At 35.9% G+C, this 13,716-nt stretch overlaps 1 long non-coding RNA gene across 1 annotated transcript; it reads right to left on the bottom strand.

Annotated features, from left to right (window-relative positions):
• Window positions 1-12,141: 12,141 nt before the first annotated feature.
• On the bottom strand, window positions 12,142-13,162 carry LOC145125996 (uncharacterized). Its single transcript, XR_013716261.1, has 3 exons — window positions 13,132-13,162; window positions 12,863-12,952; window positions 12,142-12,372 (listed from the first exon to the last, which is right to left on the bottom strand). It is a non-coding gene; the product is annotated as an uncharacterized LOC145125996 (long non-coding RNA).
• Between the last annotated feature and the right edge of the window lie 554 nt (window positions 13,163-13,716).

Raw genomic sequence — 13,716 nt, 5'->3', positions numbered from 1 at the left:
GAGAAATACTTGTCATCTGTAACAAATAACAAATGTTAGCGATATCCTTTTCTCATATTTTTGTCTCTCTTTATAAAATTCAAAAATCCAAAAAGATTTTCTTACTTTTTTTCCTTATGAAAATCAAAAATCCAAAAATATATTTGTTTTCATTGAAATTTATTTTTCAAAAATCAAAAATTCCAAAAATATATTTTCCTTATTCTCTTTTTGAGATTGGAGAACTCACTACTAAAAAAACAGCCTTTTACGATGCGCAATGCGTGTCGTAAAACGCTCAGACGACGTGCAAATGCATGTCAAGGAAGGCCCCTGTCATAACGAGAGACGACACGCTTTTGCACGTCGTCTATTTACGACGCACATTTACGACGCACATTTATGACACACATTTACGACACGCAGTTATCACACGCAATACGTATCAAGGAAGGCACTGTCATAAAGGAAGACGACACGCATTTGCGTGTCGTAACCGTACGACGAGCGTGTTTATGACACGCAATGCGTATCAAGGAAACCCCTGTCATAAAGGAAGACGACACGCATTTTTGCGTGTCATAATTTTAAATGTTTTTAAAATTATATATTTTTGATAGATTTACTAATTTTCAAATTAAATAACACATTAAAAGTCTCATAATACAAAATAAAATACCATAAACAATAAAGATAATTCATTGCACTAATATGTCAAATACAAATAATCATTCCAATAGAGTGTAAATGTAACAGATTGCTAATATTGCATAATATTTATTATAGAAAACAAAACATGTACAACATTAAAAGAAACCCATGACTAAATTCTCCTTTGACAATTTCCTTTCTAAACGAATAACCTGAATGCAGGAACTTTGAGAGGCTGCAGGGCATGGAAGGACGTTGCTACAACTGTCAGAACCTGCACATGCCAAATCGGTAACTTAACATGCAATACAATACAACATTAAAATGATTCTTTGGATCATTTTGTAAATAGGATTTATTCTTTACTTTGCCTCTGCTAAATTTTATTAGTCATCAAACAATTTATATTATATACAAAGATAAACATAAATAACACCAAATATAATCAGGACACATAATCATGCTTCTATACCTATACTGTCACACCCCAAAACCGGAACGGTGGAAACGTTCTGGGGTGGAGGACGTCATGTTTAGTATCACAAGATATGCATCATAGTAAGCAATGTAATAAACAACCATTTCATTTGAAAGAAAGTGTTTACAAAGTATAATTCACATAATGTAGAATACATAGCAAATAACAAAAAGACATGAAGTTGTACTGCTCCATCTTCTGAATCCCAGTGCGCGAACCTGTCTACTGGTGTCCTGAGAATACAAGTTATTTTGAAAGCATAGATCATCATTTAAGCTGGTGAGTTCATAAGATTTAGGTGATGTAAGTGAGTTGTAAGAAAGTTGTAGAAAGTTATAGTAAGTTTTAGTAAGTTGTGGTAAGTTCTGTTTAGAAAAGTTTGCCTATTCCTCCAGAAAATCCTATATTTCCTGCTTTGATGAAAGATAAGTAAAAATGACTCAACAGTCCTTTCTATGATTATTAAATGAATACAAGTTATATAAAACTCAAAGTAAACAAACAATCGATTGTGTGTATCTGCCCTAAGCCCACAACCAAACAAGGAACATGAAATGAGGCGGAAGGCACACATCCCATTGTTTGTTTGATCATTGTTGTATATAATCTTGGCGTATTAACTTGGTACTCACGGAGTTAACTGTCATAGTTCTTTTAGTTTGATGAAAAGATTCTTTAAGAAAACACTTATTTCTTATAATAAAACTGGTAACCATAGTAGTTCCTTCTATAATCACTTAGTTTATACTAGTTATATGTAATCTAATATCGAATAGATAGTTAATTGTGTGGATCTACCCTAAGCCAACAACCAAACAAGGAACATGGAATGAGGCGGAAGACACATATCCAACTTCCTATCGGATATCAATTATATATAACCCTGGTGTATAAACTAAGGTATTATAGAATTAACCACTTAAGGTCCTTTAAGTTATACTGTTTTAATAAAAATGGATTATACCCTTTACTGGTAAGTTTCTAGTTTTGTATATCAAAAGTTCTTTACATGAAAAGTATGATTTGTACTAGAAAACGGTGGATTGAATTAGTGTCCTATGACCTGGCCCATACTTGGTACACCTTATGATTACTTGGTGTATACGGAAACATATATATATATATATATATATATATATATATATATATATATATATATATATATATATATATATATATATATATATATATGTATATATATATATATATATATATATATATATATATATATATAAGATCAGATAGATAGTAGGCTGGGTGTATCTGCTCTAAGACCACAACCAAAAAAGAAACAGGAAATGAAACGGAAAGCACACATCCTACTACCTGCCGGAACCGATTAATATATATTCCTGAATGCATACACTAAGGAATCATAAAGTTAGCATTATAGGCCCCCTTCTACTGAATGTTTGGACTCGACTTTTCTGTGAGTCGGTTGTAAAATCTAAGTTTTCCTTAGTTTATAACAATCTTGACTCGAAAATAGTTTGTATTAACTTTCAAGTGGAACTGTCACAAAATGAAAGTATTAGGAAAATATAAGTACTCAGTTGTCTTATGAACTAACATCCTGTAGTACTGTTTACCTTTAACTTATTAGTATAATTAAGGAAAAATGTGATATTATTGTTACCATGCTTGATTTGACTAGTATAACACGACGTTCGAGAGATCGAAATGATATGACATTCGTCACCCGTAGACCTGCAGGTCCCACTGTAGCTAGCAGCAAGGTGTGGGATGGTCAATCCCGTATAGATCCATACACAAATTCACGCTCTCCCTCCAGAAACTCTGGTACAAAACATGACACCACACTGAATGCCGCGCCATGAAGTAGTATCTCACATTATAATTATGGTATCTTAGTAAGTTCGTTATAGTATCTTAGTATCCTCTTGTTATAGTATCTTAGTATCTTCTCGTTATATTATCTTAGTATCTTCTCGTTATAGTATCTTAGTATTCTCTAGTATCTAGTATGAACTGAACCCCTAAACTATATCCCTTATAGTTTACAAGTATTTGACTTGAACTGTTGTTGAAAAGACTCATTTTTCTACTAAGTTATGCTTGTAATTTAAAAACGGAGTTTTGTTATACTATAAAGTAACATAACTTTAAAAGAGTTTTTGGAATGTTTTGACCACTTATAAATGACATAAGCAATCTTTTGAAAATGTTTATAACAAACAATTACACAATTAACATTGTGTTCAACTTGTATTCCCCCCTTAAAAGCATTTAAAACAGTTTAAAAGATTGATTACAGGGTATGAACTCACCTTATGTGGGTGATTCAAACGAATATGCGCTTAAGGATGAGAAGTTCCACGAATGAAGTCCTGAGACTTAACGAGTCCTAAATGACATATATTAGCATATAATGACATAAATATAGTGTTTAGAAGCAACTAAATGGAAAGAAACACCTTAAGGGACTATGAAACACTTTATCCAAGTGTTGGAATCACATGTAATTCTATTAAAGGGAGTGTACGGCCATACGAAGGATTGTGCGTCCATGGTTGTGCGGCCAGGGAGTGTGCGGCCGCACACTCATGGTAAATAGTGCATAAAAACGTTTTCCAAGGGTAGGGAGGCTTGTAGGACTAATGCTCATCAAGTGTTGAAGCTGGAATGCACTTTGTGAAGGGGTTTTGAGCAATTCTAACACTCCTAAGTGTACATGCAACCCTAGAAAACCTTGGATCTATGTTTGTCTAAAATACATGCAAAATACTTTTTCCAAAGTTCATAAACCTATCTAGCATACATGGGGAACTTTATAATATAAAAGATAGCTAGAATTACATACCTTGTAGTTGTTATGATTCCTTGAAACCTTGAGATCCTAGCACCCCAAGTGTGATGCCTCAAATGTTTCACACAACACCAAATGCTTTGGAATAACTTTGAGAGATATGTAGAACACTTGAAAATCGGCCTAGCCCTCTTGCAACTTCTTGTGTAGCCGATTTTGGTGTATGACATGTTCTTTATATAGTGTGTCACATCTAGGGTTACACCATGTAAACCCTAATGTGGCGTGACTCTTCATTTCCATGACCCGTGGGTTTGTAACTCCCATGGAGCCTCCATGGAGCATCCAATGGGTTTAACCCAACTTGATTATCCATGAAGCCTTTTAGCCCACTATACAAGTTATGGATGATTTACATAATCAACCCATATATTTAATTAGTCATCTTTTGGTCACTTAATTAATCCTAGATTAATTCTTGACCAATACTAATTAAATAATACTATTAATATATTAGAACTTATAATATATTAATAAAACACAAGTGTTATTTCTCTCATTTAGTCTATCCAAATGCATGATGCCATGCAACCCAAATGGACCATGCCGGGTCGGGTCAAGTACACACTAGAAATAGTATGGATTTAGACACCTTATCCAACAGTCTCCCACTTGGATAAGTCTAATAACTATAACTACAAGTATGACTTCAGGAACCGATCAGCAATCGTAGCTCTTTTCAGGTTTCTCGGAACTGAGAAGATGATGGTACGCCATTTCAGATAAGTGATCATATAATCCTCTGTTCTAGATATCAGCCGGACAAATACATGGAACAATGTCTTACTTTTGTCCAGCAGTTTGTTTCCCGATTACCGATTTGTTTGACATAGAACTTAATTGAACACATCAACTTACTTCTGACCGGGCCCGGTACATGGGTCAAAAAAAAAATCATCGAGGGGCCCAGATATCGCTTCTAATCCAAGAAGGAACAGATAAACTTCGACTCATATGCCTGTTCTACTACTTGTGAAATCACACACAAACGTCCGTTTTATAACATCGAGTTACCAATGCGTTTCCGCATGATCAATGCATAACTAACTCATAGTCAACAAGTCATATCTCTAGGTTTGAAGACTTATATGATATTACCGTCTCGCGATCACTCGAGATAAATTCCATGAAGTGATACCAGCGACCGTGGGTTGAATCCAATACTCAGAACTTATGAGCACTCATGAGTGTTGAGGCCATGTCCAACATCTTAGACCTCTACAACCAACCCATGACAGTCTTACTTCATATCTACTTCCAACATATGACTGACTGTGGATAATTTGAATAATATGTAAACACAACATAAATATTCTGGAAGTCAAAACATGCAAAAGAAATAATAGTAAACGATTGACAAAAGATAACAACACTTTACTCATAAATAAACACAACTTTTATTCATTATCAAATGTCAATTACAATTTATATATTTCAAAATTATCTAACTACTAAAACTAATATCATCCTTCAGCCCGATGCTCCTTGCATGCTGGAGAGGCTTAACCCTACCCAGTCCCTTCGTGAGGGGATCTGCCGGGTTCTCATCCGATGATACCCTCTTTGCCACGAGGAGTCCTTCTTCTATATGATGTCTGATGAAATGGTATTTTCTGTCAATGTGTCTGGATCTCCAGTGATCCCTTGGTTCCTTTGCTAAGGCAACAGCACTTTCACTATCACAGAAGATTTCCATATGCTCCTTAATATCTGATACAACTCCAAGATCTCCAATGAAGTTCTTCAGCCATATCGCCTCATTTGCTGCCTCGCTTGCCGCTATATACTCTGATTCACAAGTTGAATCAGCCACTGTCTCCTGCTTGGAACTTTTCCAAGAGATAGCTCCTCCATTTAAGGTAAAGACCCAGCCCGACTGAGAGCGGAAATTATCCCTATCAGTCTGGAAGCTAGCATCACTATACCCTATAACTGTCAAGTCATCACTCCCACCAAGGGTAAGGACCCAGTCCTTAGTCCTTCGTAGGTACTTGAGAATGTTCTTTACCGCAGTCCAGTGGGCCTTACCAGGGTTCCCCTGATACCTGCTAACCATGCTCAAAGCAAAGGCTACATCAGGACGAGTGTAGGTCATAGCATACATGATCGAGCCTACTGCAGAAGCATAAGGTACTCGACTCATTTCTGCTATCTCAACCTCGGTACTCGGGCTTTGAGTCTTACTCAGTCTAGCGTTACTCTGAATGGGTAACTCTCCTTTCTTGGAATCTTGCATGCTGAACCTCTTCAGCACCTTCTCCAAGTATGTACTCTGACTAAGCCCAATTAGTCTTTTACTCCGATCTCTCAGAATCCTTATCCCTAGAATATAGGCAGCTTCTCCTAGGTCTTTCATAGCGAAACACTTCCCGAGCCAGGACTTCACTTCCTGCAAGCTCGGGATGTCATTTCCTATGAGTAGTATGTCATCCACATACAGTACCAAAAATCTAACTATACTCCCACTAGCCTTGACATATACACAAGATTCATCTTCACTCCTCGAAAAGCCAAACTCTTTGACTTTCTCATCAAAGCAAAGATTCCATCTGCGAGGTGCTTGCTTTAATCCATAAATGGATTTCTCAAGCTTACACACTCTATTAGGGTATTCTGGACTTACAAAACCCTCTGGCTGATTCGTGTAAACATCATCAGCCAATTTTCCATTAAGGAAAGCGGTTTTGACATCCATTTGCCATATTTCATAGTCATGAAATGCAGCAATGGCTAACAACACCCTAATAGACTTAATCTTGGCTACTGGTGAAAAGGTCTCATCATAATCAACTCCTGGAGTTTGAGAAAAGCCCTTTGCAATCAATCGTGCCTTATAAGTGTGTACATTACCATCCATGTCGGTCTTCTTCTTGAATATCCATTTGCACCCTACTGTCTTACGACCTGGTACATTGTCAACCAAGTCCTAGACCTGATTGTCATACATGGACTGTATCTCGCTGTCCATTGCCTCTTTCCATTTAGCAGACTCGGGGCCTGCCATGGCTTCCGCATAGCTGTTAGGTTCATCCAGACTTACCAATGTCTCATCACAGATAAGTGTCTCACCTTCCGCAGTAATATAGAAACCATAGTAATGCTCAGGTACATTCCTAACCCTTGTGGAACGCCTCAGAGGAACAATTGGAGGTACAATTGGATCAACATGAGTTTCCTCCTCAAGTTGACTACTAGGGTTTGAGGTTCCTTCACCACGTGACTCTTGAATTTCTTCAAGGTTAATTTGCCTCCCACTGTTTCCTTGGCTTATGAACTCTCTTTCTCGAAAGACACCCCTCCTTTCTACAAAGACCACATTCTCACAAGGTCTGTAGAAGAGGTAACCAAAGGATTTCTGTGGGTAGCCGATGAAAATACACCTCTCACTTCGAGGTTCGAGCTTGTCGTAAATCTCGCGTCTCACGAAAGCCTCGCAAGCCCAAATCTTGATGTAGGCTAGACTAGGAACTTTTCCAGTCCACATCTCGTGAGGTGTTTTGGCAACCTTCTTTGTAGGGACCAGATTAAGGATATGGGCGGCAGTCTCTAAGGCATACCCCCAAAATGAGATTGGTAGCGTAGCTCGACTCATCATGGAACGAACCATGTCCAACAAGGTTCAATTACGCCTCTCAGCTACACCATTCAACTGTGGTGTCCTGGGAGGTGTCAATTGTGAGACAACCCCACATTCCCTCAGATAGTCGAGGAACTCAGTACTAAGATACTCACCACCGCGATCGGATCGAAGCATCTTAATGTTCCTGCCCAATTGATTCTCGACTTCCTGTTTAAACTCTTTAAACCTTTCGAAAGTCTCTGACTTATGCTTGATTAAGTAGACATATCCATATCTACTATAATCATCTGTAAAAGTCACATAATAACGATTAGCATCCCTTGTGGCTGTTTTGAAGGGTCCACACACATCCGTGTGCACTAGATCCAACAAACCTTCACCCCTAGCACAAGAACCTGTGAAGGGTGACTTTGTCATTTTTCCAAGTAAGCATCATTCACAACTATCATCTGACTTTAGGTCAAATGATTCCAAAACTCCATCCTTTTGGAGTTGGCCTATGCGTTTCTTGCTTACATGTCCAAGACGACAATGCCATAATGATGCCTTATCCAAGTTATTATCATTAGTAGAATCAATACACAACACATAATTTTCTAAATTATCTACAACAGACACAGCTTCATACACACCATCACAAGGTAATGCTTTAAAATAAAACACATTATTAAAGAAAGCATTTATTCCACCAATTTCATGATCAAAAGAAAAGGTAAAACCTTGTTTGTAAAAAGCATGAAAGGAAATAAGATTTCTTGCCATTTCTGGCGAATAACAACATTTATTCAAATCTAAAGTAAACCCACTACTTAGCAACAAAGTATAAACTCCAATCTTGGTGACAGGTGAAACTTTCCTATTCCCCATGATCAAGTTTATCTTTCCATGCTCCACATTCTTACTTCTTCTTAGTCCCTGCAAATCAGAACAAATATGAATACCGCAACCGGTATCAAGGACCCAAGAGTTAGAATAGGGTGAGTTATTAGATAAGATACTGTAAATACCTGCATGGTTGGGTTTCACTTTCCCATCCTTTAAATCTTGCTGGTACTTTGGGCAGTTCCGCTTCCAGTGTGCCTTTTCGTGGCAATATAAGCATTCAGCCTCTTTGGGATCAGAAGAAGGTGTAACGAAACCTTTCTTGGTTCCGCTAGAAGAGGAGCCATCAAGGGTCTTACCCTTGGTACCCTTCGTTGGGTTCTTCCTCTTCTTCCATCTACCTTTCCCGATTGCCAGGACAGGTGCTGAGTTTGGAGTAGTAGTAGGAGTGGTCACAACCGACATACCTTTAAGACCTGATTCTGCGGTCTTTAGGAGTCCTTGGAGTTTGCTAAGTGTAACTTCCTCCTTGTTCATGTGGTATGTCATGCAGAATTGATCATAACACGAAGGTAAGGAGTGCAAAATAATATCTATTGCTAACTCCTCTGGGAAGTTCACATTCAACTTCATCAATCGGTCCACAAACCTTTGCATTTTCTGCATGTGGTCCGTGATGGGTTCACCATCTTTCATTCGGGTTGTGATCATAGAGGAAATGATTTCATATCGCTCTTGACGAGCACTCTGATGGTAGTGGTCCATCAAATCCTGGTGCATCTCAAAAGGATAGTAGTTCTCATAGGACTTTTGGAGCTCGGCTGTCATAGTGGCCATCATGATGCATGCCACTTTTGTAGCATCTCTTTCATGTGCCTCATATTCAGCAAACTCCTCAGGAGTAGCAGTTGGCTCAGGTACCTTAAGTTCCTTGTCAAGAACATATTCCTTGTTGTCGTATCGAGTGACCATCCTGATGTTTCCGATCCAGTCAGTAAAGTTGGATCCATCAAAGATGACTCTCCCACAAAGGTTCATGAGAGAGAAGGAGCCAGTAGGGTTTGAGCCAGGAGCAGCATTGTTGGAAGACATCTGAAAAGAAGAAAACAAGTTTAGTTTAGATATAGAGATAGTCCTTAATAAAACACCAAAATGTAATATTAAGGCTAGGATCCAATCACAATATATTATAACTTAGAAGAGGGATGCCGTAATCCAAGCTATAACATATTTGAAAGGTAGGTGAATGACGATTCACCAATTTCCACCATGAAAACGAAATATAAATTATTAGGTTTTATTTGGTTTTTAGAAACTCCTAGATTCTTTTGAGATTTATTGAACTTTTCAATGACATGTTTCAATCTCGAGTGTGCCTTTCATGTTTTGTGACTGGGATACCGAGGATCACAAAACAAGGTGTGAAGTAACCATGCAAATTACTTGGTACCCTTAATGTTTTTCACTTAATTGATGTGCCGGTAAACTACACGCGCTCCACCAACCTTATGAAAAACCTTAAGTCACCCTTTGCCTACCTTGTTAAGTCCAAGTTAGTGTGCCGGTAAACCACACACGCTCCACCAACGACTTAAAAAAAGTGCAAAGTGTAATTTCATGGATTAGAACCTTATTCACATTTTCCTAAAGTAACTAAGATTGGGAATTTATAAAACATTTAGTTACTTTATAAAACTCATTATACTTTTTAATGTGAATTGTAAGTCACTGTCCTACCCGTTCGGCTAACGACCCTCCACCAGTCAAGGAAGCGGTGGGTGAGAGTGGACACCCATTAAGCTGCCATTTTATAGGCAACAACCTTATACCCCCTTATAGACCGACTTCGTGAATGAGGCCTACTAACGGTAAAACGACTTGATCTTATATATATATATATATATATATATATATATATATATATATATATATATATATATATATATATATATATATATATATATATATATATATTGAACTTATAATATTATAAAGTATAAGGGTTGAATTTTAACTTTTAAAATTCTAGGGGTTGGAACTAAAGTTAATAAGACGACTTTACATGTTCCAAAACTTGAGGGCAAGTTTTGTAACTTTCCAAAACTATTCAATTCATAACTTATGAGATTAATTGGTTCATTAAAATGAGCGACTCTTTATTTTATGTAACCTATGTGTTTCTTTAATGGACATTAAAAGATAAACTTTTGGTAATCCATAACTTGAGGACAAATCATGGATTCCATTAAAACACATAATGATCAAGAATTAAAACTAGCAAGAAGTTACACATAATTCCTATGATCATCTAAACTCATAAGAACATGAATATGAATATCAAAATTTCAAGAACACATAAAATCATGGAAATTTGATATTAGCCATTGTAAATGGATTAGCCATGATGATAGTGATGCTCAAGGTAATGAATTTCATGATATTAATGATAAAATTTATATTTCAGTTGAATTATCAAAAGCATAAGAGGTTTTTGATCATGAACATTTGGAGTTTGATCCCGCCTTTCCTCCTATGGAGAAATGGACAAGGGATCATCCCAAAGAGCAAATTCTTGATGATCCAAGTTAGGGTGTTTTAACATGGGCACAGGTTTGAGCCAGGAATGAGGTTCTAAATGTTCATCAGAAATTTTGTATGTTTAATGTCTTTATTTTAGAAAAGGAATTGAAAATAGTTAAGAATGCATTAGAACACCCGGATTGGGTTGTTGCAATGCAGTCTGAGTTGGCTGAGTTCGAACGAAAAAAAAGTGGGAGGTTAATTCCCAAACCTGATGATGTTTCGACTGTTGGTCTTAATTGAGTTTTTAAAAATAAAATGGACAAAGAAGGTAATATTGCACGAAATAAAGCTAGATTAGTCATAAAAGGTTATTTTGAACAAGAGGGAATTGATTATAAAGAAAGGTTTTCCCTTATCGCAAGACTCTAGGCTATACAAATTTTTTTGTCTTATGTCACTCATAAGAATTCTAACGTCTACCAGATGGATGTAAAATGCACATTTCTTAATGGTGTTCTTGAAGAAACGGTCTATTTCGAACAACCACATGGTGTTCTTTAACAAAGCTGTTTATGGGTTAGAAAAAGAACCTCGTGCTTGTTATTCGACACTTACCAATTTTTTGAAAAGCGCTAAATTTATGAAAAGATCAGTTGACCCCACTTTATTTCCTAAGAAAGTAGGGGATCAGCTAATGTTTGTTCAAATTTATGTCGATGACATTATATTTGGTTCTACTGACCCTAAGTTGTCCACTACAAGAAAAACGCGATTTTGCTAGGGAAGAAATCCGTTGTAAAAAGATGAAATTCCGTTGCAAAAGACGAATAGCTACGGAATTTGCAACGACCGATTTCCGTCCCAAAAAACCCCGTAGCGAGGTTTTGCTAAGGAAACAATCATTCCGTCACAAATGTGATAAGGGAATGAAATCCGTTGTAAATGGTATTCCGTCGTGTATTCCGTAGTAGGATTCCGTTGTGAATTACGTGGTAATTCTTCCGTCACAAATTCCGTTGTAGTAGATCCGTAGCAAATTCCATGGTGATGAATCTCTAGCAAAATCCGTTGTGATAAATCCCTAGCAAAATCCGTAATGATGAATCCCTGGTAAAAATTGTGGTGACGAATCCCTAGTAAAATCTGTAGTGATATATATATATATATATATATATATATATATATATATATATATATATATATATATATATATATATATATATATATATATATATATATATATATATATCAATTCAATAAAGAAATTCCAAGGTTGGAAACTACAACAATGTCACCTAACCGTTACTAAAAAATACAAAAATCATCCCAGAAGTCGTTACCCTTCAATCTTGTATTTTTTGCATGCATCTTCAATGTTCATTGTTCCATGTTCATTGATTTCTAAAACAGAGAAAATCATGATAGGTTTCTTTTTCGAATTTCATAAACAGTTTCTTCAAGAAGTAACCGGTGAATCCTAGTCCTCTTTCAGTCGTCAATCACAGCAACAATCTGCAAAAACACATAAAACATTAAAAAAAAGAAAAAAAGAAAAAGAAAAGTATACACAAGGTTGACCATATTGGCTAGGCACACATATCATGAATCAACATCAAACTGTTAGTTATTGGATAACAACCAACTTTATGGGAAATAGGAAATAAATAAGAGCAAATTTCAGGAAATATCAACCAACTTTTCTGTTTTATACGAATAAAGACAATGTATTTTTTTACTTATAAGTGTGACATACTTGCATTAGTTTTCAGGTAAATAGGTAATTGGCTAATAGCAATATGTAACTCTTAATAGCAACATACATAACTCTTTTTACTGACGAATAGTAATATGTAAATGTGACCTCAATACGTATGTCCATTACTTAAGTTTTGAAAACAGCCTAGGTGCAACCTACATTATCTCAATATTAAAAAAGTATGAATAAAAATTAAGATAAACACATATTTAATATATTGATTAAATTAAATATTAATAAACTTACACATTTGTCTACACACTGCCAATAATAAAAGTATTGCCCAGTGTAATGTTTGTCGCCAGTTTCATCTACTTGAACCCTTTTCACACATCCCTGAAAATTATAACCTATATTAGAAATAAATTATTGTTTTTAAAAAATGCCAAAAACTGAAACAAAAATACTAACAACAATTATAATTACCAACTACCTGATGTGGCATAGCATTTATATAATAACAACATACTTCCTTTTATTTGTTTATAATAACAGCAATTACAATTACCAACTACCTGATGTGGCCGAGCTCTGAGTTGAGAGACATTCAACAGAGATAAAATGGTTGCATGTTCCAATTATAATAGTGCTTCCAATTTATATTAAGGATGAAATCGAGTCAAATTGGTAGACCAAGAAAGCTGCATATAAACCCCTAAAAAGGTGAGAAAGTGAAAATAACTGCATGTAACCTAAGGCTTCTTTAATCCAAATTCGCCTGTACACAAATCTTCTTAACTTTGTCATTTTTAAGGAACAATTTAGTTTATTTCATTACTATCGGAGAACTAAACTAGTTCAATCAAGATAGGACTAGGCTAAGAACATTGTTCTATCAAATGACCATGATACCGATAAAAAATTCCATGTGTAACAAAAATATATAAGAAATAAAAACACTAGAAAATATGGAATTAGTAAAGAACGTGTTGTTGGATGAACATTACTGGAACGAAATAGGGGTGGACTTCCGACTAACAGTTAGTGGGCAAGCAATAAGTGGGCATATAACACAAACACAATACATCTTGAACCATATTGAAAATAAAATCATAGAAATTTATTTGATAAACCCAATTTTCAAATTCATGGAGAATATA

The sequence above is a fragment of the Lactuca virosa genome, chromosome 7 (assembly GCF_052849685.1).
Source record: "Lactuca virosa cultivar CGN04683 chromosome 7, Lactuca_virosa_CGN04683_v6, whole genome shotgun sequence".
Taxonomy (NCBI): Eukaryota; Viridiplantae; Streptophyta; class Magnoliopsida; order Asterales; family Asteraceae; genus Lactuca; species Lactuca virosa.
This window is presented reverse-complemented; position numbering and strand designations above follow the sequence as displayed.